We start from the raw sequence: 27,010 nt of genomic DNA, 5'->3' as shown, positions 1-27,010 counted from the left end.
CCACGCAGTGAATAACAATGTTGTCACCACTATATTGACCTTAAAAAGCACAGGCAGGACCGCCTAAGCCGAGGACTGCAAGAACCCCTCAGTTGTGTAAGTCCACTGATCCATAACCTGTCTATGATATGGCATTAATCATCCAGCCAGAAATATAGGTCCTCATTATGCTTTCATATATTTTTCTGTTCTTTCTGTACTGTACAGCTGCAGAAGAAATAGCAACAAACCACAAGGAGCACCAGGGCAAATTAACTCACATCACAGAGGCATGGAGTATGTACGGCTCATGTCCAAATTCAAGCCAGAAATTACATTTTATTCTATCAATCAACAGCATCTTAAGCAGGTATAACTCAACCTTCATCTCACACATGCATACCTTCCCCAATAAATGCTTGCATTCGGCAGTCAGAACAGCAGCTTAACTGTGTGTGGGTTTAATACCCAAGAATAGCAAGTACTTTTTATTACTGCATAAGTATTTAAAAAATCTTAACAGCAATAAGCTATATTAGGAAGAATACATTTTTTGATTATTGCAATTATTACATTTTAATGCATATTGCCTATCCATAACAGAGAATTAAAGGTTGCTCTTTGTTACATCATAGCAGCGAGATCTGTTTATTTTATGACACATTAATACCTTTTCATTATATATGGATGTTGCAGGGGTATACAATATAAATTATCATAATTATTTATGTATCGCAGAACAAAGTTTATTGAAAAACTGCAACTGTTTAACATGCCATGTATCCAATTATCTCTTTTTGTCTCCCCCACTTTTATATCTTACCTTTTGGGGGGTTATAATTTATTATCCATCTGCTATTTTTATACCTTGTGCTGAAAAATTAATAACCTACAGCACCGAAAAGTAGACTGACCACTATGGCTTGGCCCACTATAATTCCACAGATGGCAGCAGAAACACCCAGCTCTTCAGGTTCACAACCTGTCAGTGTTGCCTCTACAACCACTGCCCTAATTGCTCTAACTGCATAAGATAGCTCTGCCTCAGCCCCTGGTCCAGTGGTACCCACCAGGAAAAGTACCAGTGGAGGTGGTGATTTTCTCACCTAACAGGAGCTAAAAGAGCTAGTAGAGGATATCATGGAGAGGTCCTTTGCTGCACATATCAGCAGGTTGGAAAAGGTTCACCATTGCATTGCAAAGATGATGCCACATCCAGCACTAACCCAGGGAGCTGCTGCAGGAGAAAGTGATGACAGTTCTCAAGCTGGACATGGGTGTGCCTCTGATGTCCCCTACCTATCCCCAGTCATGGTGTCCCCCAACCCTTTGTCTCCACCATCATCCTTGTCTTATACTTCCTGTATTTCTATGCATGCTTCCAAACCTACCCTACCTACCTGACTCCCTCATTCATAAGCACTTTTCCCAACATTCTTTTCTTACCCTAGAAAATAATAAAAAAATGGGCACCTATACCTCCAAAAAAAAAGGCCTCATACATAGCTCTCCACTTTGCGTATGTGTCATCTTGACACACTTGATTTGAATCCAACTGCCCATACAACATTATCTTGTTGTTGTCATCCATCACTGGTGTGGTGACACTCCAAAGTCATGAAATTGTGTTTACAATTTGTACATTTATGTTGTAAAGAAGTGGATAGCTATAGTGCACTCCCAACTCCCTCCTGCATATTCCTGTTTTCTTTCTCCTGTGTCCTACCCTCTGTTTGCCATCCCCACATTTCAACACTGTCTTATCCACCCCTTTCAACACTTTTAATCTAGTAAAAATTATATTCACGCACAACATACATGGCAAGAAATGGCCCATGGAAAAGACTTCACTTCATGTCCTTGGCATTTGCTTGAAGGGTAACAGAGCAACAATGCTGAGTGATGGTGAATGATATTTAACTTCTTATTGCAAAATCTGCAGATTTCAATTTTAGCTACAGTGCTCCAGTTACTTTTGTGCAAATGTGCTTAAATCTGCTGCATTTAGGAAATACAGAATAAGGCAGACAAAGGACACTAATGTGAAACAACAGTTCTTAGGCTGCTGGATGTAATAAAGTTGGACTTCCTGTGTGGCTTGATAATTATCATTTCTAAACTGATGTTTTTCCATAATGTCCTGGGTTAAATTACACCTGTAGGTCAATGTATTAATTCTTGAGATTTCATATTACTTTGATATATTTAACTTCAAACATCAGTATTGCACTCCATATAAAACATATCATTAACATAACATTTGAAGAGTACAGCAATATCATTTGCCAAAATACTGCAGCAGCAACAGGGGAAGTTATTAAGCCAGTGTTATCCTGCTTAAGTCTTGATATTGTATCACTCTCCTACACCTTATTTGTCCCTAGAGCAAACATTTTGTTGTGCAGAGCATGACAGATTAATGATGATTTAATAAGTAAGATTTACACACCATACAAATGTTCTCAAAGCAGATTGTTCTTCTCCTCTACATCGGTTTCTCTTTTTCTCTCTCTGTTCAACCCTTTTGCTTCAGGTTTGAATTTAAATGTTGTGGAGTAGTAATCCCTTTATGGTGTGACGAGATAATGCTCACATGTATAGATATATGTTTTTGATTACTTTCAAGGGTTTTAATCCAACCATTAGATAAATGTTACTAAATGGACTGTTTTTGTTCACTATTTGATGTCTACCTGTTATTTAAATATTGTTATGATGCATCAAAATCCTTTTTTTCTGTTATAAGCTACTTTGTCCCTTCCTCCATCTCACCCTGTTGAGGTATCTTCTCCCTTCTGTGTCATTATTCTTTCACCTCTGCATCTGCACAGTGTCTGGGGCTGGGCAACAAATGCAAATAAGGCTAAATGCAAGTAAACAGCTTATGGCAATACCTTCTGATTATACTGACTTTGGCCTTATTACTCTCTTGTGCTTTATGCTGCTGTGCTTAGCTATGTATATTAAGCTAAATGTACTTTTCAATGAGATGGAAATGTGGATGTACACATGACAGTGGTCGATAGCATAATAAAGATGAATACAAACATTCAAGTTTGATGAAATCTGCTGTCAAATCTGAAATATCAGGAGCATGATTTCCTGTATGGTGTTCTTAGATAATACTCAGGTATAAAGGTTTTTCTTGCAGTGCTCTAAAGGCTTGATTCCAGATGGATGAAAAAATGTCTCAGAATGTTTTGTCTTACTCCTGCGGCTGTAAATGATGGCTTCTCCTTTCCTTAGCACATCATTATCCTGCTGTTATATTAATGTGTCTGTTCCTTATTGTGATTGCTGTCTTTTGCTGATCTTTGCATGAAAGTTGGCACAGAACAACATAAATTACCACTAATTCCTTTCTAAATTCAACACTGCAAGATATGAGTATGCATGAGCTAATACTTTGCCATCAGCAGAACAATTCAGTTTGGGGTTGCCTATTAGCCGATCAAAGATGCATTCTTTCAAATGCATCTTGATCAAACTTTATAGCATGAAATGGCAAAATACCGAAGCAGCATATAAGCGAATTCTTTCCCTGGGAAAGAAATTGCTTGTCCGCCTTCGGTATTTTGCTTTCTTTGTTACTGTAGTGCGGTCTTGGAGATTGCATATTTAAGTAGGGGGGGTGTTGGGAGCACTGCCCCCCACTTTGTGGGGTGTGGGGGACAAAGCCCTCCACATTAGAAATAGTGTGTGTGTGTGTGTGTGTGTGTGTGTGTGTGTGTGTTTCTCGGAACAGGGATTTTTTTCCCTGGGAAAAAAAAAATCGCTCTTCTGAGTGTTCAAGATTGTAAGCTTTCGGTTACATGGGGTCGATGAATCAGCATTCACTTTTCTAAGCATTCTATGATTCAGTATAGACCCCAATTTGGCAGGGGTGCATTCATAGAGTAACACAAAAAAGCATAACTATTGTTTTAAGTTGCACATTTATATGCCTGCATTCACCTTGGCAACAGATGATCTTGATTTCCCAGTGATGAGCAACAACAAACAGTTGGTTATTAACACAGCGGATAAAGGGAGTAGTCTGAGATTGGGCTATGTATTTTTCTGAGACTCACAGCCAGTTGTCAGACTATGCATTTTACCAAAAAATGTATTTAGATACTACACTAGAATTTAAGGAAGATACAGATTTTTTTATGATTAGCCCTGGAGGAGGGAATTATTTCTAAAGAAAAGCTACAGTACTTTATCCAGCCAGACAATTATTTTACTTGTCGCCTAAAATTCATAAAAAAACTTCAGCAACCCCCAGAGAGACCTATAGTTTTGGGTAGAGGATCACTTACAGAACCTTTGCCTGCCTATCTGACTTGCTATCTTAAACCTTTATTGAAATTTGTACATTCTCGTATTCAAGATATGACAGAATTTCTTAACATCATACAAGATATGCAGCTTGAGAAAGGTTAGTTTTTATGTACCCTTAATGCTTCAGCCCTTTACACTAATATTCCTCATTGGGGAGGGCTTTCAGCCTTGGAATTTTGATTAAACCAGGCATCTTTATATAGCTCTGGTTTTAACACATTCTTGCTCTGTCTCACAGAACATGTGTTAACTAAGAATGTGTTTTATTTTGGTCATCAGTGTTATTTATAGCTAAAGGGCATGGCTATGGGGGAATCCTTTGCCCCTATATATTCCAATCCATTTATGGAGTACATTGAGGAGCAGATTATTTATGATAACACTCATAATATTTACCTAGAATCTATGGACATTTGGTGAAGGTATCTTGATGATTGCAGGATGGTTTGGAGGTCAGATTCTGTATATTTACAGGACTTTGTGGATTATTTGAATAAGTGAGGTAGTCATTTTACAGTTAACTTTCATTCCACGAGTATTACTTTTCTAGATGAACAAGTTTCTATATAGGAAGATGATACTTTGCAGAGTACTTTTTTTAGGAAACATCGACAGTTTAATACATTACTGCATGTGCCTCATTGCCGTCCATGACATATTATTAATAATATTCCTAAATCACAGTTTTTTAGACTTCATAGGATATGTTCATTGAAGAAGGAACTGTCTGAATATGAGCAAGACCTTACTACAGCTTTTGTGAAAGGGGGTATAAACATCACAATATAATGAATGTTTAACCTGTGTTGGGAATGTGGGCAGCCAATAACTATTACAATATAAGGTTAAGAACATCAGGATGCAACCACTGAGATTAGTAACAAATTTTGGTAGTAATACACTATTTTCACCAGTTTAGTACAGAAACACTGGGACATTTTATTAATGGATAATAGATTAAGAGATTTAATACCCCCAAATGTCTTTTTTCATGTTGAAAAGGGAAAACTATGGGGGGGGGGGGTTTGGTTTAATCATAATAAGAAGTCTACTCATAAGGAAACATCTGTTAGCCAAACTACTAGTCAACCCCTGTTGGGATGTTGTCCTGGTGGACATTGTAGTTTTGTAAGTATGTTTATAAAGGAAAACAATTTACATCTAAAATTACATCGCAGGTTTTTGATATTAAAATCTTTGGAAATTGTAATGCTGATTGGATTATATATTTGACATATGTACATGTTCCATATTTTATGTGGGACAAACCTTTCATCCTTCTAAAGTAAGAATTTCAGAACATTTGAGTGACATTGGGTGTGCTGGAACCTCTAATACTTTGTTTAAATACACTGTTAAACACACTTCTGCTAGATTTACTTTTACTATTGCTGCGGTAGCATTGTCACCTCACAGCTAGAAGTTGCCCGTTAGATTCTCAGTTAGAGCGTCTTCTGTGTGTCGACATGCATGAATGGGCATTTCTTCGTTGAAGGTTGTGCATTAGGCCCGGCAAGCCAGCATGTAAAAATCTACTGCCAACCATTAGCGGACCGGAGCTCCGCTGTGGCGACCCATAACTGGGAAAAGCCGAAAGACACAAACATTACTGATAAAATTGTGTTAAACAGAAATAAAAAATTGGTGGCATGATATACTAGATAAAAAAGAGAAGATATGGATCATTAGACTGGGTAGTCTGTTTGCTTTTGGCCTTAATGATCATTTATAACAGCCAATTAGAGTGATGGGAGGTGTATTCAAGATGAAGGAAGGGTGTCTGTGTTCATAGCACTGATGAAGGCAAAAATGCTGAAACCGGTATGCTGCTAGAGAATTAATAAAGTGAAGTTGGAGGGCTGCCTTTGTGTGCTGGCCTTTGGTTACAAATACATTTAACTCTTCACACAGCTACCTTATTCTACTTTTTACTGAAACATATTCTATAAAACACAGTGATGAGGTCATCTTGACAAAAGTGGATTCTCACACTTAAGATTCAGACTTCTGTGGTACTTGCATCTAATAAAGTGCTCTCTAGATTGTGTAGCTACATAGGCAGGAGGATCGATGCCCAATATGGGAAATGAGTGTGCGTCCCTGAGTGTAACATGTGTAGCTGTATCTACTTCCCAGAAGGAAAATGCATTTAAATGTGCACACATCTCCATTATCCCACCTTTTTACTGAATCGTCATCCCTGCAACGCAATGATGATGCCATCTTGGCAAGAGTCAATCCTGTAACTGCAGACTTCTCCTGTGGCACTTCTGATTAAAACCGTGATCTCTAGATTGTGTAACTAGATAGGACATTTGATGACCAACATGGGAAACTTGTTTATGTGCACACTTGTTTCTGTATCTACTTCTCCTAGGGAGAATGCATTTCAATCTGCACAAAGCTTTCTTATCCCATTTTTTTACTGAATCATCAATGTTCACAGTATATGAATACCAATTACACTAGAAGAGTGGAACACATGTTTCAAAGGGTTTCAAAGCCTTGACTGTAATTGCCTGAAAGCTGTTTTACACAATTAACTCTGAAAGTAAGGGGACTCACCATTTATGTATAAATCAAAACATTATTTTCACAGGAAAACCACAAAAATAAGATAAAATTTTGAGAACTGAGGGTACTGTTATGATTAAGCAGAGGATCAGGCATTAATGGCATAAGCTGAAAAGATTATATAGTAATGGGTATAGTAGACAAGGGTGTATGTGAGATGTAAGACATTCTCTGCTACACCTGTATATAAGGAAGCAACAATGACATTGACAGAGGCACTGGATTGGACAGGTACCTGACATGCATCACCATATCTGAAATCACCTCACGATTTATATTTATTCATTTATTTTATTTGACATTTTTTATTGGGAATGTCCGACTGGGTATGAGCCCATTTTTAGTGGAGTTATATGTTTTGTAATAGACACTGACAATATGGCAAAAGAAACACACACATATAGAAAAAAAGAAAAGTAAAGAATTGCTGCAGAACCTATCAACTAGCAATAGAAGATTTCACTACACATTAACATGAAATGAAAGAGGAAAAAACATATAAACTCACCATAATGTTGCAACGTGTTGTCCAGTTTCATTCTTTCTCGACTGATGGGTTCAGATCCAACTCGGACCTGACTCAGATATTTCTACCAGATACTCAGATCCAAAACTCTCAAGCTCTTTCCTTTACCCATAATGCCCCACCATCCTAACATACCTCAGATTGAGTTTGTTGTCCATAGATATAAAAGGACCACATCTTAATGATGTTAATAAATATAAAATAAAAAAAAAATGAGCTAGAGCTCAAACAAGGAAAAAACGTTCTATAGAGAACTCTTAGGTCTTTCCAGATGGAAAGGGATGTGAACAGGTGGGCAGGAAGTTGAGGAAGACTGAAAATGGAAAACACAGATGGAATGTTATGGTGAGTACATAACTTTTTTATCTGGTGTTGCCCTTTTCATTCATTCCTCAACTTATGTGACAGAGTCCCTAGCTACTCAAATCTTGAGTGGCCTCATGGAAGAATATTCCGGAGTACTTCAGAGCCAATTTCAGGTCAGTTCCTGGAAACCAAATTCAATTTATAATGAACAATAAAAGTGTGAGCATTAGTCCAAGTTGCAACTGCACAAATATTGTCTATGGAAAACCTTGATCAAAAGGCTGAAAAGACCGCCATAGACCTTGTAGAATGAGCTCTTAGAGCTTAGGCAAAGATAATCCTCTTTAAGTACAAACAAAGGGGATACAATCAGTTAACTATTTGACTAGTATAACTTTGTAAACTGGCTTTTCCTGAAATCCTTTGTTCTATGGAGATAAAAGCAGAGTTGTCTATCGGCATCTAAAAGATGGAACATGTACTCTCCCTTATTCGAGAAGTTTAGAAAAGAAACTGAGAGGTTAATGACCTGGCTAATGTTGATGTTGAACTCATAAGCTACCTTAGGCAAAAAAAGATGGTCTGGTCTGCAAGGTCACGCTGTCTTTCTGGAAAACCAGGTATGGAGATTTGCAAGATAGAGCCTGGAGTTCAGATACTTGTCTCACTGATGTGATTGCAACCGTAAAATAGTTTTCCAAGACACATAATTTTAAATCTGACCTGGCTGAAGGTTCAAAAGGAGATTGGGTCAGGGCTGAAGCACAATAGACAAATGCCAAGAAGGAGTAGGATCCTTTAATGAAGGTCTAAGTAAAAAGGCCACTTTGGGAAAAGCTTTACATAACTTAGAAAAAAATAAGTTAGAGTTATTTTTTCCTAGGTGGAAGTTTGAAATGGCTAGCCCCTTCACTGAAAATTGAAGCTAAAACTTCAAGTATAGTTGGTACAGTGGCAGAAAGGGGGTCCAGATCCCTACTAAGGGCCCAGAATAAAAATCTATTCTGTTTACTTTTGTAAACCCTTCTAGAAGAAGCTTTTTGAGAAGATAAAATATGATGAACCAGGGAGGAGAGCCTGGGCTGTCTAGCAATCAATGGAATTAGAAAACCATGCAGTCAGTTTCAGGCTTGATATGTCTGGATGAGTCATCCTTGTCAGACTGGAGTTGGATCCAGTATCCAAGGCAGATGAATAAAGTGAGACAGAGGAGGGGGAACCAGATCTGATGAGGACAAAAGGGGGCAATTAGGATAACTGTGCTCTTCAACTGAAATGCTTTCTGTAGAAATTTAGAGATGACAGGTAACACTGGATATGTATAAAAGAGACCGAAGGGCCATTCATGGACTAGAGTATCTCTTGGTGACCCCTTCATTGGAGGGATCAGGGAAAAGAACCTGCTGCACTTTTTTTGAGGGGAGATGAGAATAGGTCACAGCATAGCTAGCCCCATCTATGGAAGATTCTCTCTGTTACTTTGACATTGAGGGACCAATCATGAAGGCATTAAAATGGACCTACTTATTTGGTCTGCAATCATGCTAGTTTTCCCTAGGATGTGCAATACTATTAGAAAGAAGAGATTGCCCATTGCCACAGTCTCATTGCTTCTCGACAAAGTGGATAAAACATGGTTCCTCCCTGTTTGTTGATGTACCAGACCAATGACACATTGTCCATCTGAATAGCAATTGTCCCGGATGGGAAAATGTCTTGAACGGCCTGCAACACTAGGTAAACTACTCTCATTTCCAGAACATTGATATGCATCTTGGTCTCTTCAGGGGACCACGCACCTTGGACTGTCCTTCCCAAGTAGTGCTCCCCACCCCAGATGGGAGGCATCCACAGTCACCGAGGCCATCGGCAGGGGGAGAACAAATAGATGGCCTTCAGAGAGTTTTTCAAATGAATCCACCAAAGAAGATACCTTTTGCATGCTTGTGTGATTTTTGATTGGAACAGTTAAAAGCTGCTGAAGAACAGACCACTGGGCTGACAGTGTCCATTGAAGTATACGCATGTGAAACCTGACCAGAGGAATGGGGGTGACAGCAGCTGCCATAGATCCCGAGGTTTTAAAATTAGTCATGTAGGAAGGGAAGAATTTTGTATTACTTTCCTGACCTGGGATCTGAATGTCTAAATTTGAGCAGGAGGAATGGGGGCTATCTGATTGACTGTGTCCAGAAAAGCACCTACAAATGCCAGATTCTGCATAGGTCTGAATTGTGATTTGTTGTAATTGACTGTGATGCCTAGATGGAGGCCAAACTGGAACAAGTAGTCCCTTGCTTATAGGAGAAGATGCCTAGTTAGGGCAGGAGCCAGTCATCTAGGAATGGCAACACTTGGAATCCCAGCAGTCTCAAGTGAGCTGCTACCACTGTCATGCATTTAGTAAACACTATGTGGGCTGTGATGAGACTGAAGGGCAGTTTTCTGTACTGGTAATGACTGTCTCACAGCCAGAAGTGCAGATATCTTTTGGAGCACCTGTTCATTTTGATGTGATAGTACACATCTTGAAGATCTGTCGAACATATCCAATTGTCATTTTGCCCTAGAGGCAGAATGTACTGAACAGTGACCAATCAGAACCTTGAGTAATGGGCAAACTGATTTAGTTTGCTGAGATCCAGTACTGGTCTGAAGTCCCTTGTCTTTTTTGGTGCTAAGAAGAATATTGAACAGATCCTGGATCCTCTCTGGTCTAGAGCGGAACTTTCTGGATGACTCTTTTTTTTTTCTAGCAGCTTTTCTATTTCTAATGTTACTACTTCCCTTTGATTGGGTGGAACATCAGGGATTCTTTTCATTCTTGTGGGGAGGGGGGAATTTGGGAAAATAGTGTGATATAACCTCTGTATATAATTATCTGCCAGGAATCTTTTGTTATAGATGGCCAGGCTCTTTATTATAGAGACAAATGCCCCCTGACTGTCACCAGAGGGTAGTAGTCAGGCCTTCCTTCAGAAGCACTGGTAGGGCTTGTCTGAGAAGGAAAGCAGGAAGCCCTGGTTCTGAGGGCCACCTCTGCCACAGGGCATAGCATCTTCCATTTGAATTCCCCCCTCTGCCCTTGGGAGAACTATCACCACGTGAGCCTTGAAAAGGACTTTGGGATTTATGAAACCACATTTTTCTACCTCACCATTAATTCCTACAGAAAGATCTTTGAGGATTAGAAAAATAAATGCCCACTGCAGACAGGGCCTTTCTCTCTTGCTCATATCTGGTGAGCATGTCTGTTACCTTGGGGGCAAATGAAGACTTAAAGGACTTGCAAAATCACATAGTTGCATCCAAGCATGTCTCATAACAACAATGCATAAACCTGCCATCCATGATGTGCCTTAAACTGCATGGGAGATCAGCCTTGTGGATGCATTAGAAATTGACTGGAGGGTGGCCAGCTCTGAGGAGACTCCATTTTGGTCCCTGGCAGACATGGACCCAGAAAGAGATTTGGAAATTTCTGTAGTCAAATCTCTTTGTAACGTTATAAAATGTGCCAGGTAATTCAGTGAATGAAGGGCAAAGATTGCTGAAACATACATGTGCTTACCAAATCTGTCCAAGGCCCTGTACTCCCTGTTAGGCAAATGGACAGAAGATCTCTGTTCTGCTGCTCTTTTTTGGTGGCTGCCGCCACAACCACGACATTTACCAGGACTCTCTTGCTCCAGTGCACCCTGTCCTTAGGAGGAGCTAAAATTTTGTCAGGACATTTAGGGATCAGCTCCACAGTATCCCTTTCCTTCCACACCCAAACAGAAACAAGATCCAAGAGTTCATCAAATAGGGGAATCACCCTAGTAGAGGCTGAGCCAGACCCAAAAGCCTCCAAGAACACTGATTCCTTCTGGGAAGGGGTATCAGAAGACCAACCAACTTTCTGTTTTAAAGTTTTAGAATGTTTCTGAATGAGATGTCTTCTGGTGGAGATCTTGGGGACCCCTTCCCTTCATTAAAATCAGTGTCCTCAGTGAGAGATTCCTGAGGGGAATCTAGGTGTCTCCTTTTACATGTCCTCTTCAGAAGGATCTCCTCAGTAGGGTGGTCTGGGGAAGTTTTGGAAGAGATGAGAATGTCCTGAGGGACGGACTGGAGACTTGATCAGGCTGGCTGTCCCAATGGAATGGATGAGCGAGACTCATAGAGATAACCAAATGAGGTATAGCTGGCTAAGCCAGGAAGGGCAAGGATGTCTTTTTTCTAGATAAAGGGAAGGTCCTGTCCACAACCTTGAAGACACAACTCCTGGGGGGAGAACTGAATTTGATGACAAAGGGGCCAATAAATCCCAAACCATTGGCTCCTGCAACTTCACAAGCACTCCACCTGAAGAAGAAGTTGAACCTAGCTTTAGAGATGATCCCAGAACCATGGATCTGGTGCTGACACTTCAGCTTTGAGAGTCAGGGAAGTTACCGGAGTCTAAGAACAGACTATATTCAGAACTGATGAGGACACTCACAGGTGTCTCAGATCTGAGGGCCCCAAAACAATGGATTAGATGTGGAAGGGCAGACCAAGGGGGAAGTGGACAATATTGGTTCACTGATCCACTGCGAGTCAGAGACAGAAGTACCCCTGTCTGGATCTGAGCTGTGAGAAATGTTTTCATCATCCTATTCAAGTCAGCCTCAGATAAATTGCTGGAAGACCTGACAAAAGATGTGGAGGACAGAGGTCTTGAATGTCTGTGGGTATATCCCTCCAAGAAAGGTAAGGGAACAGAGGAGTGACTAGAGCTGGTAGCATTGGAGGTGTTTTGATCGAAGATGATTTTGATTTAGAAGCAGTCAGTTCCAAGGTGGTCAGATCCATTTCTTTAGACATCTTAGTTGGTGGCTCCAATGAAGGAGCCAAAGAGGATGTGCAATCTGGTGATCTCTTGCAACAGTCTTTATTTTTGGGAGCCAAGTCTGACTTCCCGTTGTCCAATTTCTTAGGTGGGTTATGTGCTCCAGCTATGGAAGCAGAAGAAGTAGAAGGGAGAAGACCCTGCAGCACCAGCTTGTTTCTCCAATCAGTGAAGGCTCTGGAATTGAACCCAGAGCAAATAGTGTAATCTGCATCTAAATGAGCTGGTCCCAAACAATATACACATTTCCTGTGGGCATCCAAGTTCAGGATTTTATGCCCACAGGTGATTCATTTTTTAAATCAGATGGGTTTGTCAACCATACTCATCTAAGCTAAATCCACAAAAAAAAATTATTGGAAAAAGAACTATTTTAATTTTTTTTTTTTTTTTTTAAAGAAGAAAGTTGGAAAGGGGAAGAGCAACTACCAACAATGGTAGTGTAAGGTGTACTCCAATGAGTAAGAAACAATTTAAATAATAACATATCAGCAATGGTACTACAGAGAAGTAATACGAAAATGGTAGCAACTAAAAGAAATAGCTAGAAAAACTAACAAGAAAGCAAGGGAGGTATGAATAGTGAAATTAAAGTAAGGGATAAGTTTTTTTTGAAGTAAACTCATGATTATATTAGAAAGACAACTCCCAAAGGTCAAGAGTGATGGTGTTCACATCTGAAGCTGAATGGCGGCAAATTAAACCTGAGGTATGTTAGGTTAGTGGGGCATTACTGGTAAATAGAGGAGCTCGAGGGTTTTGGATATGAGGATCTGGTAGAAGTGGCTGAGTTGGATCTGAACCTCATCAGTTGGGGAATGAATGAAAAGGACAACATCAAATAAAAAAAAAATAACTCTACAAATGTTTTAAACATAGGCAGTAATAGTAAGGTAAAGTATTCAAAATGTATATTTTCTTTGAGAATAAACAGTACAGTTTAAATAAAGTAATGTAAAAAAATCTGAAAGAACCCCACTATAATGTAACTAACTAGTAATGTTTAGTCTTGAATAAGGGATTTCTACTAAGTTGCTAGCTGTGTGATCATAAAATGATTAGGCTAACCTAAGTAAATCAATCAAAAGGAAAAAAGGCTTGTAAAACTCTTGACTAGTAACACTTTCTACAGTTAGTATGACACAGGAGCAGTTAGGGTCAATCAAAAAAAAGAAAGGCTTATTTAAAAAAAAAAAATAAATATCAGATGATTGACAGACAGACACTCTGCAAAAAAAAAAAAAAAGATGGACTCTGGCTAGAGGGCTGAAACTTCTTGTAAAGCAGACCACCCCAAGCCAACACACCCACAAAACTGGTACATGCTCAGACCAAGGGTGTTTACAAGTATAGTCCATGTACACTATAGTGCACAATAATCTGCAAAGGGTTCTGAGAAACAATGAATACAACTTTGCGCATTCTTGAAATGCTGATTGCTAGCTAAAAGTAGTCATTAGTTATGTCACTGTTTAAAAAAACACTGCTGGTATCTGTCAGATCTCGTAGCAGAACTTAGACCAGCAATCAATGCTGTCATTTAAAAAAGCATTATATTGCTACCATAGGTGTTAAATCCCTTCCCAGCACCTCCTTTGTTACAGTAAGTTAAGTGTTGTGTTTGGTTTGGAGACTAATTGCCAGACTTAACTGCCTAACTATTGTTTGAGTTATGAGAATCAGTAAAACACTCCTGGTGATGACCCCCTCCTTCAGCATATGATGCCCCCTTTACAGTTCCATAATATCATTATGCTTTTTGGCTTCTGCCCCTTGCAGTAACCAAGTGCACACTGATACTAATGATGTTATGAAACTGTAAATTGGATATCGAACACTGCAGTGATGGGGGTAAGAACTGTGAGTTTTTTTAACCTTTTAAATGTAAATGCTTTTGCTTGGCTTTGTAATGCTGGAGGATCACCTTATCCGCTTCTCATTTTAACAATGTTTGGAAAATCAACTGTCTTTTGCTACTGGCAGTGAAACTTAACCTAGTGAAATCTTTAGGTAACAGCATAATACTGCATATAATAGTTTAATCTTTATGCTAGTTCTTTGCCTGGATGCATTTATAAAACTAGTATTTGTTTAGTGTTCAAAGACTCCCTCATACTAAACCAACAAAACTGCCCTCCCCCAGACCTTTCCAACTTTAAATTAATAGCCACACAAATACAAATCAATTCTCATAAAACGATAACTATAATCACTATCTACCTTCCCCCTGGAAATAACTTATCCAGCACTGAACACCTTCTCTGCTGGGCATCTTCTAATTTCAACCAAGAAACAACAGTCCTAGGTGATTTCAGTCTAGTTTGGCTAACCTGCTCCTCTGATAACCCTCCAACTTTATCAACCTCTACAACTCCAGTCAAACTATAAACTCTCCCATCCATATCGGCAAACACTCCAAAAAACAGTGAGGACTTGACTGGATGCTAACAAACAAGCCAACCTAGTTCATCTAGCAGGCTGCAATTCAGATACCCTAAGCAATCATTCACCAACCTTTCTTCTCAAGAGATGTATTCTCACCCTCAATAAATATAAATAATATAAAATAGCAAGCAATAAAACTTCCACTCCTCCAGCAATATCACTGGACACCCTTAAAATCCCTCCAGTTGGACCTCTAAATTCAATACTTTGACAATACTCTCCTCGAAATTCTAAACAACTTAGCTCCCATTAGGAAAATTTGCACCAAAACCAAACAAATACCTTGGCTAATTAGTGACACTAAGCTACTACTCAAGCAAAGAGATAGAGCCTGATCACTTTACCAAAGTACCAAAAACAAAGTTAACCTCATTGCGTATCAAAAATTAAGAAATCAAGCCAAAAAACAAATTAACCTTGATAAAAAGTCTTACTCCCTCACATGCCAACAAAAACATTAGAACAACACTCAAAAATTGGCAAAGTGTTAAACATCTCCTTAATCCAGGAAGCTCCTTTAACCCATCACCATCAATCACAAAGACTACTGACTGCTTAGCCTCCCAATTCAATTCACACTTTATCAAATCTATTACATCCCTCATAAACAATAATATTAGCTCATCCCTAACAGTACCCAGCTCCATAGAATCTAACCCTAACTCATTCACCATTAAGCCAATACAAACTAATTATATAAAAAAGCTCCTAACCAAATTAAAGCCCTCATCTCCTGCTGCTGATAAGCTCCCAAATGATTTCCTAAAACTATCTGCTAATTTCATTTGTTATCCTGTATCTATACTAATTAACCACTCAATGTCAGAACAATATGTACCTATCTTCTGGAAAATATCATATATTATCCCCTTACATAAAGGTGGTCTCTCTACTGACATCTCTAACTACCGACCCATTGCTATTCTCTCTCCTCTAGCCAAAATCCTAGAAAAATGTATTCATCAACACTCCTAGACTACTTCCTCACCAATAACCCCCTATCCAACTCTCAACATGGTTTTTGACTTAAACATTGTACAAATACCACACTAATACGTTTCACCAACACTGTTATCCTCATCAAAAATCAAGGCCAACTTGCTTCATCTATGTTTCTGGATGTGTCTAAAGCCTTCAATACTGTTTCCCACCAAAAACTTCTCAGTAAACTAGCAACATGTAAACTCAGTCTACCTTCCCTATCCTGGTTCCACAGCTATCTTTCTAATAGAAAGCAGTCCACCAAATGAGAAAACACTATTTCCCCCCTGCTACTTATCTCTGTCAGAGTTCCCCAAGGTTTCATTCTTGGACCTCTCCTTTTAATCATATTTACCAATAGCCTAAGCACTGCAACTCAACTAGCCTCTATCATCCAATATGCTGACTATGCCATCCTTATCTGCTCTGCTCCCATACTTCTTGAACTACAAGAAAAAATACAAAAATCACTCCAAAATATACAAACTTACCTAACTGATAACCAACTCCTACTTAACCCAAAGAAAACTAAGCTTATGTTCTTTTCTAATAATAAAGCCAAAATCAACTATCCCCCACTCACCATCTACTCCTCCAACTGTACTAAAATTGAACCAGCCAATGAAACTAAACTTCTAGGTGTCACAATTGACAACCGTCTTAAATTTGACAGACATGTAGCCCTAACAATCAAAAAAGTCCATAATAAATTGGCTCACCCTATAGAACCAAACCATACCTAACCACCAACTCCAGACTAGCCACAGCCAGAACCCACCTACTATCCACCCTTGTCTACTTTTCCAAAATCTTTACCAACCTATGCAAGACAGATCTAAACAATCTAGAGACATGTTTTCCACAAACCTACCCCATAGATTTCACCACTACACTGCACTTCAACAACATAAATGGATTGAGCTACCCAACCTATTATTCTGAATCAACTAACCATTGCCAATGGCATTGTTGTCCATAAACCTGATAAATGCCCAGCTCTAAAAGACCTAGTTCAAGACAATGGAAACCCTAGGCTCTTCAGTCATCTGATAAATAACTTCTAAAGGTTACTAAATCCCACAACAGCTATGGTGACTCATTGTACTCTGATAAAATATCCAGAACCTGGAATCTATTACCCCAAAACATCCTAAACAACACAGACAGGTGCAAATTCAAGCTATTCCTAAAAGAACACCTCAATAATCACTGGATTTGCTCCTGTACTATCCCAAGCTAATGACCCCTAGTTAGAGTCCTCTCACCCCCAGTTTGGCCAACTCTCTTATATCTATTATTCTCTACCCTCCAATAAATTTAGCAATTTCACAATTTTGTGAAATTAACACATTTACAATTTTGGCTTTATGAGATTTTACAGTGATTTGAACTCACAAATCATGTTACTATTTGACACTGTAACCAGCAAAATTAGATAATCTTTTGCAATGACTTTGCTTATGGCTTGGTTTTCCTTCTACAAATGATGTACCTGAACTACTTTTAGGAAGTTTTTACTGTGTCTTAATATCAGGCATAGTTTACATTATGCCTTCAGATCTAAACACCATTTTTATATCTCTGTCAGATTACCAAACTAGATTATCCTAGTGAAATGGATGAACTTTGTTCAAATAAGGCTTGTTTTCTACAGAACTGGTTCTGGTTGCCTGTATTTTTTAAACCTGAATGTTTTGTACTTTTGTGAAGTATTTAGATGGATCCTCTCATCTTGGTATCATTTGTTGACCGGGAAAGTCCGACTAGGTTCCACAGATCCTGTTTTCAGCGGAGGCCCGGGGAGAAATGCTCCAGACGCATGTCTTGTCATGCTTCTCATCATCTCTTCTATATCATTCCTGGATGCTTTGACATTAATTTAATTTAAAGTATGTACTACATGATGTCTGTCATTCACATGTCAGTGTCTCCATTCTGGAATGCTGCACCTCATTGCTTATGACTAGTATTAGTATTACTATTACATTGTTTTAGTTTTCTTTATTCCTGTATCATTGTCTCCATTCTGGAATGCTGCACCTCATTGCTTATGACTAGTATTAGTATTACTATTACATTGTTTTAGTTTTCTTTATTCCTGTATCATTGTCTCCATTCTGGAATGCTGCACCTCATTGCTTATGACTAGTATTAGTATTACTATTACATTGTTTTAGTTTTCTTTATTCCTGTATCATTGTCTCCATTCTGGAATGCTGCACCTCATTGCTTATGACTAGTATTAGTATTACTATTACATTGTTTTAGTTTTCTTTATTCCTGTATCATTGTCTCCATTCTGGAATGCTGCACCTCATTGCTTATGACTAGTATTAGTATTACTATTACATTGTTTTTTTTCTTTATTCCTGTATCATTGTCTCCATTCTGGAATGCTGCACCTCATTGCTTATGACTAGTATTAGTATTACTATTACATTGTTTTAGTTTTCTTTATTCCTGTATCATTGTCTCCATTCTGGAATGCTGCACCTCATTGCTTATGACTAGTATTAGTATTACTATTACATTGTTTTAGTTTTCTTTATTCCTGTATCATTGTCTCCATTCTGGAATGCTGCACCTCATTGCTTATGACTAGTATTAGTATTACTATTACATTGTTTTAGTTTTCTTTATTCCTGTATCATTGTCTCCATTCTGGAATGCTGCACCCCATTGCTTATGACTAGTATTAGTATTACTATTACATTGTTTTAGTTTTCTTTATTCCTGTATCATTGTCTCCATTCTGGAATGCTGCACCTCATTGCTTATGACTAGTATTAGTATTACTATTACATTGTTTTAGTTTTCTTTATTCCTGTATCATTGTCTTCATTCTGGAATGCTGCACCCCATTGCTTATGACTAGTATTAGTATTACTATTACATTGTTTTAGTTTTCTTTATTCCTGTATCATTGTCTCCATTCTGGAATGCTGCACCTCATTGCTTATGACTAGTATTAGTATTACTATTACATTGTTTTAGTTTTCTTTATTCCTGTATCATTGTCTCCATTCTGGAATGCTGCACCTCATTGCTTATGACTAGTATTAGTATTACTATTACATTGTTTTAGTTTTCTTTATTCCTGTATCATTGTCTCCATTCTGGAATGCTGCACCTCATTGCTTATGACTAGTATTAGTATTACTATTACATTGTTTTAGTTTTCTTTATTCCTGTATCATTGTCTCCATTCTGGAATGCTGCACCTCATTGCTTATGACTAGTATTAGTATTACTATTACATTGTTTTAGTTTTCTTTATTCCTGTATCATTGTCTCCATTCTGGAATGCTGCACCTCATTGCTTATGACTAGTATTAGTATTACTATTACATTGTTTTAGTTTTCTTTATTCCTGTATCATTGTCTCCATTCTGGAATGCTGCACCTCATTGCTTATGACTAGTATTAGTATTACTATTACATTGTTTTAGTTTTCTTTATTCCTGTATCATTGTCTCCATTCTGGAATGCTGCACCTCATTGCTTATGACTAGTATTAGTATTACTATTACATTGTTTTAGTTTTCTTTATTCCTGTATCATTGTCTCCATTCTGGAATGCTGCACCTCATTGCTTATGACTAGTATTAGTATTACTATTACATTGTTTTAGTTTTCTTTATTCCTGTATCATTGTCTCCATTCTGGAATGCTGCACCTCATTGCTTATGACTAGTATTAGTATTACTATTACATTGTTTTAGTTTTCTTTATTCCTGTATCATTGTCTCCATTCTGGAATGCTGCACCTCATTGCTTATGACTAGTATTAGTATTACTATTACATTGTTTTAGTTTTCTTTATTCCTGTATCATTGTCTCCATTCTGGAATGCTGCACCTCATTGCTTATGACTAGTATTAGTATTACTATTACATTGTTTTAGTTTTCTTTATTCCTGTATCATTGTCTCCATTCTGGAATGCTGCACCTCATTGCTTATGACTAGTATTAGTATTACTATTACATTGTTTTAGTTTTCTTTATTCCTGTATCATTGTCTCCATTCTGGAATGCTGCACCCCATTGCTTATGACTAGTATTAGTATTACTATTACATTGTTTTAGTTTTCTTTATTCCTGTATCATTGTCTCCATTCTGGAATGCTGCACCTCATTGCTTATGACTAGTATTAGTATTACTATTACATTGTTTTAGTTTTCTTTATTCCTGTATCATTGTCTCCATTCTGGAATGCTGCACCTCATTGCTTATGACTAGTATTAGTATTACTATTACATTGTTTTAGTTTTCTTTATTCCTGTATCATTGTCTCCATTCTGGAATGCTGCACCTCATTGCTTATGACTAGTATTAGTATTACTATTACATTGTTTTAGTTTTCTTTATTCCTGTATCATTGTCTCCATTCTGGAATGCTGCACCTCATTGCTTATGACTAGTATTAGTATTACTATTACATTGTTTTAGTTTTCTTTATTCCTGTATCATTGTCTCCATTCTGGAATGCTGCACCTCATTGCTTATGACTAGTATTAGTATTACTATTACATTGTTTTAGTTTTCTTTATTCCTGTATCATTGTCTCCATTCTGGAATGCTGCACCTCATTGCTTATGACTAGTATTAGTATTACTATTACATTGTTTTAGTTTTCTTTATTCCTGTATCATTGTCTCCATTCTGGAATGCTGCACCTCATTGCTTATGACTAGTATTAGTATTACTATTACATTGTTTTAGTTTTCTTTATTCCTGTATCATACACCTTAACCATTAGGCCACCCTCCCAACCATTTTACGTCATGGTTTTTCTTGCTTTCCCTTTATTTAGTCACTGTATCTCTTAATATTATTTAATGTGATGCTTAGATTTAAGCATATTGATTTAATTTGATTGACTTACTCGTTGATACAAAAATGCAGTGCTTACTTGATATTCTCCGTCTTTTATGGATATTTTACTGTCTGTGCCCTTAATTAATCATTTTACTTAAATCAAGATAATACTAAAATTACAGGAATTTCTTAAAATACTTAAAACTTGTTTTTATCTTTGCTGTGTTTCTTGCAGGATGTGTTTCAGCTAGCTACATACACCTCTGTGGTTCTTCCTATTTCTATTAGTTACACACCCATCACATTTTTTCTTCATATCAGTATATGATGTTCTCATACCATTATATTTGCCAGGCAAAAGTAGGAGGCTACAGTTATACCAAGTATGTAACAAATTCATAGTGATGATATAGCTCTCACTACATTAACATGCATGTGTGTTTTGGGCATATACTTTACTGTTAACTGTCTCATATATATGTGTCATATGTGTACGATAGCATTAAAGTATTGGAAATACAATCACTCCTTACAATGTACATTTTCTGAATGTACACTTTCTGCAGGACATGTTGACGTGTTATGTGTCTGTAACATGTCACTGCTTGTGTCAATAAATGCCATGCTAAATGCTGTGTTTCATGCTCTCCATGCATCCTGACACCTATATACACTTGAGGTATGCATGACAGTCAGTGGTCAACGTAAGTGTATTTAGATACTTGTACTTCCACTCTCATCTCCAACATGAATTTGCTTGCACTCAGTCAAGGAGACAAGCTTACAATATTATGCATTGCATGATGATGCAATGTGGTACAGATGCATGCGTACATCTGTAAGAGTGAGTGTTTGTATGTATGCTCATAGGTGTATCTGAATGTATTTCTCTTTTCATGTGAGCTGCTACACAGACATGTCCTGTTTCTGTGCATGTGTCTTTCTCATTGCCTTCAAAGATATGGCAAAAGGAGCAGCAAGGAACATGCCAGGAGATGATGTGCAACATGTTACAGGAGGTGGAAGCTACAGCAGAGAGGGTCATCCATCTACTGTGAGGTCAGGTGGCCATGCCACAGCAGTAGGCACAATGAATAACCCATCTTGCTTGAAACTGAGGACTTACAGAATGCTAAATCAGCCATACAATGGACAGTGGTGACGGTACATGTTTGGTTTCTAGCTGGTAGAATCCTTTATTTATAAATGGGATAGAATGTCATTACCCAAAACACCTTAGACATTAGTGCTGCTGTATCATTTGCACAGTCCCTGTTATAACTGAAACCTGTACAACCATGGTGTATACATTTCCTGGTCCACACTTTTCAACAACTCTGGAAACCTGACAAGATATATCCACTATGCTATCCTCAGCATGTGCCCTACAGCAGTGTCACTGGAAAAAATCCTCTCTGAGATTTGTTGGACAGTGCGGACAGGCTACAAGGTCAGAGTGTCTTGTACACACTAACTTTAATTGCCATGGTACTAGCTGTTTCAGTCCTTCTTCCTTTAGAAGCATATTCATATTTTTGCCATTTTCTTCACATGCATAATTGTCCCATGTAGCACAAAAGATTGATATAGTGAGAATGCTGCCTCTTAACAGCTAAAATATAGCTTCTTGCTATTAGTTACAGCCCTCCCTGTATAGTTGCATTTAATAGTCCCAGATCAGAACCTTATGTTTAACAACCTCTACTCCTCATGCACAGGACACAACAGCCATATTCAGCAGCTGAAATTACCCCCTAATGATCTTTCAAGCTTCTGTTATCCACACATAACCAAGTTGGACATTATTTATGGAAGTCTTTTTCCTTAAGGAAAAAAAAATCCACACACCTTAGCAGTGAACTTTCTAGCTAGGGCTGCTTTCATCATCTTGATCCCAGAGTTGTTTAGAACTGTCATGCTGAATCAAGGATGAATGGCACTTTCCATGGCATGCCATCTCATTCATCCATTACCTGAAATAGGTGTGGGTGTAGCTGGTGTTGTTCAGACAGAGGACATGGAGAATACATGAGTACTTTCACAAGAAATATAAATTGTGTTACTCACTCAAGAGACTTGTAGATATCGTAGAAAAACCTCAGGACACACCACGAGAAGGTAAAATCCAATTTATTCAATAGACATAAAACAATAAAAAGTAAAAAAGATAAGCGCTTTCACGTGCTAAAAGATGCACGCTTCATCAGATCTCGTTCAAAGCCATAAAGTGCTTCACTTTTAAACTAACTAAAGACCAATAGCAGCCCAAAACCAATCAAGGTATAATTAATCATTATAGCAGCTGTAATTAATCAGTTCCCCTTTCCTTCTCTTTGAACAAGTATTTTACCCCTGTATTCCACCCACTCGCCGCAACACATAGGCATCAGGTTGCAACAAATGCCAGCATATTATAGCAAGTCTAGAATATTTATAACATAGAAGATGTGTAAGCTTAAAAACACAACAATTGTTTTCTTTCTTTAGTAGTAATTATTGAAAAGCTGAATTCATATATCACGGCATGACTGTCAAAACTTATAATTTCATAAAAATGTAAGATAAAAACTCTGTACAATCGCTTAAAGCTGTATAAATACAATATAACATGAATCTCATACCTATATCAAATAACACATGCATCAAATAACTTAATTTGTTTATAATAAACTACAGAGACCAGATATGCCTTGACAAAACATGTTCATTCTTATATACAGCTTCACTGACGAACTTCTCTTATCAACAATTCACGGAAGTCTGCATGGGTGCCTTAAAGCAACCCTAACTAAATCAACCGAGTCAGTAATTTTAAGAGCAATCTTCTGGTATAGACCAAAACTCAGAATGGAAAACACTAATTCAGCTAACATCTAAAAAATATATATTGAATCACTTCACGTTATTAGCGAGTCCTTGCTTAAAAGACGCATCCATATTATCACTATCGGAGCCTGCAAGTCCGAGCAAAATAAATATACCTGGGAACATATAAAAGGTATAAAATCTCTAAGAAAATGAGCAAAATGTTCATTTTCAAACTCCATTTAAACTCAAACAAGTTAAAGAAATTAAAAAAATTAAAAAATAATTAAAAAGTATCAAGATATCAAAATCAAATTCTAAACCAGGATTCACTCAAACAAAATTAATATATACAAATACTGAAGTATAACATAATATAGCCCTACTCGATGTCTCCAATAAAGGGCTAACATCTATCCTAGTTAACTCAATTCAGATCAATAATATATCTATGATGTTAAACCATATAGTTCAAATTACCAGTTAATAGCATAAAAGTAGCCATATAAGGCACATTATGAACAATAAAGTTCTATAAAATGACAAAATAACAAAATAATCAATACAAACTAGTCAACTCAGCTATTTATCTTATAATATTATTTATAAAGACAACTGAATATAAATTAACACTCAGAATAACACTATCTATCAGACAAAATAGGCTTCAACGATATGTAGTTATTAATGCCTGGCTCAATATGGGCACCTGTTTTGAAGATCCACTCTAATTCTAGTTTAGCTAACTGATTAGAATTATCACCCAGCCTTCCACTTCTCTTTAAAGTTTGTAACACCCTGAACTTAAAAACATGTTCTGGATGTGCTCCTATATGTCTAGCTAAAGCATTGGACTCTTTATTTTTCCGTATATCATAACTATGATTATAAATGCGTTCTCTCAGCTTTCGAGTTGTTAAACCTATATAAAATGCTGGACAATGTTGGCAGTTAGCCATATAGATCAAATTACTAGTATTACAATCATAGTATGCCCTAGGTTCAAATTCAAAAATCCCATTTATATGTGTAAAATCCTGGATGGTGGTTATCCATTTGCACATGTTACAGTTTGTACAGGGAAAGGTACCTACTTTATTATATACCTTAAGTGTAGCTGCCTCATTGAAATTCCTAGAGAATATCACTTTAAGATTATCACAGGTACGAAAAATAAAGTGGGGTTTCATACCAACTAAAGTTTTGATCTCTTCTGTTGCTGTCAGAATGTTCCAGTGTTTAGACACTATCTTTCTAATCTGCTCACTATCATTAGTGTATTTCATCATGTAGGAGAGTCTATACTTATTGAATGTACCTTTCATCTGAACTGAGCCTCTGTTGGAAAAATATCTATGTGTCACATTGTCGATATTATCTACATCTATCTGAGTGTTCAGTGATTGATGATGTAAAGTTCTCTGTCTTATCTCATTAACCATGATATTATCATAGCCTCGGGCTAGAAATATCTGGGTCATATTGTCCGCTTCCTCTTCCAAAATGGTGGGGTGCTGTATGATTCTTTGCAACCTAGTAAATTGTGCTTTCACTATACCAGGGTAGACATGCCTGGGATGCATGCTACTGGACTCAAGAATGCTGTTCCTCCAGCATTCTTTCCTGTAGAGTCCAGTTTGAATTTTACCTTCATTATCTTTGTATAGATGAACATCTAAGAAATTAATCTGTTCCTCAGACTGTTGTAAAGTAAACTTCAAAAAGTCTGTGGTAGAGTGTAGATAATGAACAAAAAGGCTCAACTCATCAATAGTGCCTCTCCAAAATATCAGGATGTCGTCTACAAATCTTCTATATAGGCATATTTTATCCATCCAGTCATTATTGAACAAGCAATGTGTTTCCCAAAAGTGTAATACCAAATTCGCATACGAATTGGCGCATGGGGTGCCCATGGCCACACCCCATGTCTGTAGATAATACCTCTTATTAAAGGTGAACACATTGTTGCTAAGTATCGTGTCAAGTAGATGACCTACTAATATCTGCCTATCATTAGAGAAGCCACTCACACTCACCATGACTTCTCGTATAGCTTGCAACCCATATGCATTGGGAATGCAAGTGAATAAATTGCATACATCCAGGGTGACTAACAAAAAAGGATCTCTAAAGTTATCCTGTGTGTTGAACATCTGGATGTCATGTAACAAACTTTGTGTGTCTTTCAATACTGTGGCTACTCGGTCTACCATGGGTCTTAATAACTTTTCAATAAAAATTGAAATGTTATAAGTGGCCCATTTTCTCCCAGATACTATGGGACGCATTGGAATAGGTCTAATTCCCTTGTGGACCTTCGGTAAACCTTTTAAAGATGGTATCAACGGTTCATCTATATTTAAATAATCAAACATTTCAAAACTCAGTTGTCTGCCCATAAGTAAATCATACAAGTCTGAATGTATGTTTCCAATTATAATCCGTACTTGCTCAAGTGTAATTGCCTTGTAGCTATCATTCAACAAAGATTGTTCCATATTCATGATATATTCTTGTTTATCCATAACTACAACCCCCCCTCCTTTATCAGCTGTAGTAATGATTATGCTAGGATGTTGACTAAGCATTTTCAACGACTGATGTTCAGCCCTATTTAGATTGCAAAATTTGTTCTTAACACATTTAGAAGCATAAAACATGTAGAAATCACTCTCACAAGATTTCACAAAACATTCCACCATATGTGGAAGAGGAGGACAAAACACACTTTTACGTTTAAAGTCAATAGTCATATTGTTCTTATCATGTTGATATACAAAGTCAGTACTGCCAAAATATAATTTAAGCGCTATTTTCCTTGCAAACATCCGTAGATCTACCAAAGTTTCTGTAGTTCTACTGGATTGTGACGGTATGTAACTCAGTCCACGATTCAGTAAGGCACAGTCAGATGGTGTAAGACGTACACTAGAACAATTAAACACCAAATCAGTCAGAACATGTACTTTTTCTGTTGACCGTACCTGTCTGACGAACTTTTCCTTTTCCTGGGTCCTCTGCTTGTTGACCTTCCTCTTGAACGTTGTCCCGTTCGGATTGGAAAAGGAACCTCTACCGATTTATTAAACACAACATTTGTTCTCCTTACTGTCCCTGTTCTGTTGGAATCATCTTCTGTCAATAGTGCTAGCTGGTTAGGTGGTGGAGTATTGCAGTCGTCTCCTTCTGCTGCTGTGGATAGACCGGAAGGGCCAGCTCGAAGCAAGCTGGGTGTATTCAAAACTGAAGGCGCCAAAGCTGCATTAATTTGACTTCCCACTTCTATTTGTTGAGAAGTTCCTCTACGCTGAAATCTGTTGTTGTTAGATTGTGTCCTCTCTTGAGCCCTAGGCCAAACGAAGATATTACCAGAGCG

This window comes from Protopterus annectens, chromosome 5.part0 (genome assembly GCF_019279795.1).
Source record: "Protopterus annectens isolate FY-2018-M chromosome 5.part0, PAN1.0, whole genome shotgun sequence".
In the NCBI taxonomy this organism is placed as follows: domain Eukaryota; kingdom Metazoa; phylum Chordata; order Ceratodontiformes; family Protopteridae; genus Protopterus; species Protopterus annectens.
Note: the sequence above shows the minus strand (reverse complement) of the source record.